Source organism: Ambystoma mexicanum, unplaced genomic scaffold (genome assembly GCF_040938575.1).
Source record: "Ambystoma mexicanum isolate Mex_15411 unplaced genomic scaffold, UKY_AmexF1_1 Mex_scaf34, whole genome shotgun sequence".
NCBI lineage: Eukaryota > Metazoa > Chordata > Amphibia > Caudata > Ambystomatidae > Ambystoma > Ambystoma mexicanum.
Genome location: NW_027182449.1, coordinates 1,160,424 through 1,165,999, shown reverse-complemented (window position 1 = coordinate 1,165,999; position 5,576 = coordinate 1,160,424). Strand labels below are relative to the sequence as shown.

At 54.4% G+C, this 5,576-nt stretch overlaps 1 non-coding gene and 1 pseudogene across 1 annotated transcript; both read right to left on the bottom strand.

The window, feature by feature from the left end:
* Nucleotides 1-1,881: 1,881 nt before the first annotated feature.
* LOC138558763 (5S ribosomal RNA) lies at nt 1,882-2,000 on the bottom strand. The gene has a single exon (XR_011298883.1). It is a non-coding gene; the product is annotated as a 5S ribosomal RNA (ribosomal RNA).
* A 3,125-nt stretch (nt 2,001-5,125) lies between these two features.
* On the bottom strand, nt 5,126-5,234 carry LOC138559051 (5S ribosomal RNA; annotated as a pseudogene).
* Between the last annotated feature and the right edge of the window lie 342 nt (nt 5,235-5,576).

Sequence of the window (5,576 nt, the reverse complement as noted above, 5' to 3'; positions counted from 1 at the left end):
CAGTTCCTTACAAAAATAGAAAGCACCTCTAAAAAAAGAAGAAATAAACACACACACAATTTTCCTGCTGCGGTCTCCTCGACTCTTTGGAAGGCAGAGGGCGATGTTGGTTGAGGCCTTACCTTCTCAGGCTGGCGGCCTACAAGTCCAGGAAAGAAGCAGGCCCAGTAACAGCAACTGAGGCCCCCAGCCCAGCCACGCCTAGGCAGGCATCAGCGGAAGGCTGACTCTCTACCCCAGTGCTGCCCCAAGTTGGTTTGGCAAAAGTTTGCAAAGAAGCTGCCCGTAAATTTACCTCAAGCCACACTAGCACTCACCCAGGCGTCGGTTCCTTACAAAAATAGAAAGCATCTCTAAAAAAAGAAGAAATACACACACACAATTTTCCTGCTGGGGACACCTCGACTCTTTGGAAGGCAGAGGGCGATGTTGGTTGAGGCCCTTACCTTCTCGGGCTGGTGGCCTACAAGTCCAGGAAAGAAGCAGGCCCAGTAACAGCAGCTGAGGCCCCCAGACCAGCCCAGCCCAGGCAGGCATCAGCAGAAGGCTGACTCTCTACCCCACTGCTGCTCCAAGTTGGTTTGGCAAAAGTTTGCAAAGAAGATGCCTGTAAATTTAGCTCACGCCACACTAGCACTCACCCAGGCGTCGTTTCCTTACAAAAATAGAAAGCATCTCTAAAAAAGAAGAAATAAACACACACACAATTTTCCTGCTGGGGACTCCTCGACTCTTTGGAAGGCAGAGGGCGATGTTGGTTGAGGCCCTTACTTTCTCCGGCTGGTGGCCTACAAGTCCAGGAAAGAAGCAGGCCCAGTAACAGCAGCTGAGGCCCCCAGCCCAGCCACGCCTAGGCAGGCATCAGCAGAAGGCTGACTCTCTACCCCACTGCTGCCCCAAGTTGGTTTGGCAAAAGTTTGCAAAGAAGCTGCCCGTGAATTTACCTCAAGCCACACTAGCACTCACCCAGGCGTCAGTTCCTTACAAAAATAGAAAGAATCTCTAAAAAAGAAGAAATAAACACACACACAATTTTCCTGCTTCTATCCCCTCGACTCCTTGGAAGGCGGAGGGCAACCTTCGCCGCTGGTGGCCTTCACATGCAGGAAAGAAGCACACCCAGGAACAGCAGCTGAGGCTCCCAGCCCAGGCAGGCTTCAGCTGAAGGCCGACTTGGGAAGCACTGAGGCCAGACCCTGGGCTCCTGGGTCCCTCGGCTGAAGGCTCGAGGCCAGACCCCTTGGCTCCTGTGTCCCTTGGCTGAAGGCTCGACCAGTGCTCGACCAGGCTCGATCAGGCGAGATATTAGGTAGCATGGGGCCCAGCTGGGACTTCTAGGAAGCTTAGGGTGACGGCCGCTTCTGCCCCATCATCCAGAGGCCTGGCTATGGAGAGGCATGATGTGGCCTCCCTCCCTTCCTGCCTCTTGTAGGCACTTCTCCCCCGTGAGCACTTCCCGCTCCAGGTGTCCCCTTGTCTCCCAGGGTGCACTCTTCCTCTAGAGCCCACATATGCAGATGAGGCCCATCCACTTGCCTCCCCTAGCTGTAGGGGGCCTTGCGCGTCCACTGGAGAGAAAACGGGGAGACGCTGGAGGTGCTTTGCCAGGGACACGAGTGGCCCTTTCTGGCTGCATCCACCCACCCGAGGCGGCAAGCTGCTGCCCTGGCTTCAGTCTCCTGCTGCTGCTGCTGCTGCTCCAAGTTAGTTTGGCGACAACGTGTCCGCCTCTGACGGGGCTCTGCATTGGAGCGAGGGCTGCTGTCTGCCCCTGTGCCTTTTTCACGCGCCGTGTTTGTTAAAATTAAAAGCGGAATGGAGGAAAAATGTAGTTCAAGACGGAGAAGACGAACGCCGCCTATCGGGCACAGAGTAGCAAAATGCCTACAGCACCTGGTATTCCCAGGCGGTCTCCCATCCAAGTACTAACCAGGCCCGACCCTGCTTAGCTTCCGAGATCGGACGAGATCGGGCGCATTCAGGGTGGTATGGCCGTAGGCGAAGAGTGCGCCGATTCCGAGCCTCTTGTGCTGTGTCGGCTCCTCCGACGTCCACTGCCCTCTTGCAAGGCTGAACGCTGTCCTCTGCAGTGTGCTTCTGCCCTTCTTTTTGCCTCAAGCTCAGGAGCCACAGCTGCCAGCTTGGAAAAGCAACGAGCAGCTCCATGCACCCACTTTTGAAATACCCACTTGCCTACTCATGTTTGCAAAGAAAGTGTCTGTAAATTCAGGCCAAGCCACACTTGCACTCACTCACCCAAGCATCCGTTCCTTACAAAACTTTTAAAAAAAACTCGGAAAGAAAGATGGAAATAAACACACACACAATTTTCCTGCTGGGGGCTCCTCGACGCTTTGGAAGGCAGAGGGTGATGTTGGTTGAGGCCCTTACCATATCGGGCTGGTGACCTACAAGTCCAGGAAAGAAGCAGGCCCAGTAACAGCAGCTGAGGCCCCCAGCCCAGCCCAGCCCAGGCAGGCATCAGCTTAAGGCTGACTCTCTACCCCACTGCTGCCCCAAGTTGGTTTGGCAAAAGTTTGCAAAGAAGCTGCCCGTGAATTTACCTCAAGCCACACTAGCACTCACCCAGGCGTCAGTTCCTTACAAAAATAGAAAGCACCTCTAAAAAAAGAAGAAATAAACACACACACAATTTTCCTGCTGCGGTCTCCTCGACTCTTTGGAAGGCAGAGGGCGATGTTGGTTGAGGCCTTACCTTCTCAGGCTGGCGGCCTACAAGTCCAGGAAAGAAGCAGGCCCAGTAACAGCAACTGAGGCCCCCAGCCCAGCCACGCCTAGGCAGGCATCAGCGGAAGGCTGACTCTCTACCCCAGTGCTGCCCCAAGTTGTTTTGGCAAAAGTTTGCAAAGAAGCTGCCCGTAAATTTACCTCAAGCCACACTAGCACTCACCCAGGCGTCGGTTCCTTACAAAAATAGAAAGCATCTCTAAAAAAGAAGAAATAAACACACACACAATTTTCCTGCTGGGGACTCCTCGACTCTTTGGAAGGCAGAGGGCGATGTTGGTTGAGGCCCTTACTTTCTCCGGCTGGTGGCCTACAAGTCCAGGAAAGAAGCAGGCCCAGTAACAGCAGCTGAGGCCCCCAGCCCAGCCACGCCTAGGCAGGCATCAGCAGAAGGCTGACTCTCTACCCCACTGCTGCCCCAAGTTGGTTTGGCAAAAGTTTGCAAAGAAGATGCCTGTAAATTTAACTCACGCCACACTAGCACTCACCCAGGCGTCAGTTCCTTACAAAAATAGAAAGCACCTCTAAAAAAAGAAGAAATAAACACACACACAATTTTCCTGCTGCGGTCTCCTCGACTCTTTGGAAGGCAGAGGGCGATGTTGGTTGAGGCCTTACCTTCTCAGGCTGGCGGCCTACAAGTCCAGGAAAGAAGCAGGCCCAGTAACAGCAACTGAGGCCCCCAGCCCAGCCACGCCTAGGCAGGCATCAGCGGAAGGCTGACTCTCTACCCCAGTGCTGCCCCAAGTTGGTTTGGCAAAAGTTTGCAAAGAAGCTGCCCGTAAATTTACCTCAAGCCACACTAGCACTCACCCAGGCGTCGGTTCCTTACAAAAATAGAAAGCATCTCTAAAAAAAGAAGAAATACACACACACAATTTTCCTGCTGGGGACACCTCGACTCTTTGGAAGGCAGAGGGCGATGTTGGTTGAGGCCCTTACCTTCTCGGGCTGGTGGCCTACAAGTCCAGGAAAGAAGCAGGCCCAGTAACAGCAGCTGAGGCCCCCAGACCAGCCCAGCCCAGGCAGGCATCAGCAGAAGGCTGACTCTCTACCCCACTGCTGCTCCAAGTTGGTTTGGCAAAAGTTTGCAAAGAAGATGCCTGTAAATTTAGCTCACGCCACACTAGCACTCACCCAGGCGTCGTTTCCTTACAAAAATAGAAAGCATCTCTAAAAAAGAAGAAATAAACACACACACAATTTTCCTGCTGGGGACTCCTCGACTCTTTGGAAGGCAGAGGGCGATGTTGGTTGAGGCCCTTACTTTCTCCGGCTGGTGGCCTACAAGTCCAGGAAAGAAGCAGGCCCAGTAACAGCAGCTGAGGCCCCCAGCCCAGCCACGCCTAGGCAGGCATCAGCAGAAGGCTGACTCTCTACCCCACTGCTGCCCCAAGTTGGTTTGGCAAAAGTTTGCAAAGAAGCTGCCCGTGAATTTACCTCAAGCCACACTAGCACTCACCCAGGCGTCAGTTCCTTACAAAAATAGAAAGAATCTCTAAAAAAGAAGAAATAAACACACACACAATTTTCCTGCTTCTATCCCCTCGACTCCTTGGAAGGCGGAGGGCAACCTTCGCCGCTGGTGGCCTTCACATGCAGGAAAGAAGCACACCCAGGAACAGCAGCTGAGGCTCCCAGCCCAGGCAGGCTTCAGCTGAAGGCCGACTTGGGAAGCACTGAGGCCAGACCCTGGGCTCCTGGGTCCCTCGGTTGAAGGCTCGAGGCCAGACCCCTTGGCTCCTGTGTCCCTTGGCTGAAGGCTCGACCAGTGCTCGACCAGGCTCGATCAGGCGAGATATTAGGTAGCATGGGGCCCAGCTGGGACTTCTAGGAAGCTTAGGGTGACGGCCGCTTCTGCCCCATCATCCAGAGGCCTGGCTATGGAGAGGCATGATGTGGCCTCCCTCCCTTCCTGCCTCTTGTAGGCACTTCTCCCCCGTGAGCACTTCCCGCTCCAGGTGTCCCCTTGTCTCCCAGGGTGCACTCTTCCTCTAGAGCCCACATATGCAGATGAGGCCCATCCACTTGCCTCCCCTAGCTGTAGGGGGCCTTGCGCGTCCACTGGAGAGAAAACGGGGAGACGCTGGAGGTGCTTTGCCAGGGACACGAGTGGCCCTTTCTGGCTGCATCCACCCACCCGAGGCGGCAAGCTGCTGCCCTGGCTTCAGTCTCCTGCTGCTGCTGCTGCTGCTCCAAGTTAGTTTGGCGACAACGTGTCCGCCTCTGACGGGGCTCTGCATTGGAGCGAGGGCTGCTGTCTGCCCCTGTGCCTTTTTCACGCGCCGTGTTTGTTAAAATTAAAAGCGGAATGGAGGAAAAATGTAGTTCAAGACGGAGAAGACGAACGCCGCCTATCGGGCACAGAGTAGCAAAATGCCTACAGCACCTGGTATTCCCAGGCGGTCTCCCATCCAAGTACTAACCAGGCCCGACCCTGCTTAGCTTCCGAGATCGGGCGCATTCAGGGTGGTATGGCCGTAGGCGAAGAGTGCGCCGATTCCGAGCCTCTTGTGCTGTGTCGGCTCCTCCGACGTCCACTGCCCTCTTGCAAGGCTGAACGCTGTCCTCTGCAGTGTGCTTCTGCCCTTCTTTTTGCCTCAAGCTCAGGAGCCACAGCTGCCAGCTTGGAAAAGCAACGAGCAGCTCCATGCACCCACTTTTGAAATACCCACTTGCCTACTCATGTTTGCAAAGAAAGTGTCTGTAAATTCAGGCCAAGCCACACTTGCACTCACTCACCCAAGCATCCGTTCCTTACAAAACTTTTAAAAAAAACTCGGAAAGAAAGATGGAAATAAACACACACACAATTTTCCTGCTGGGGG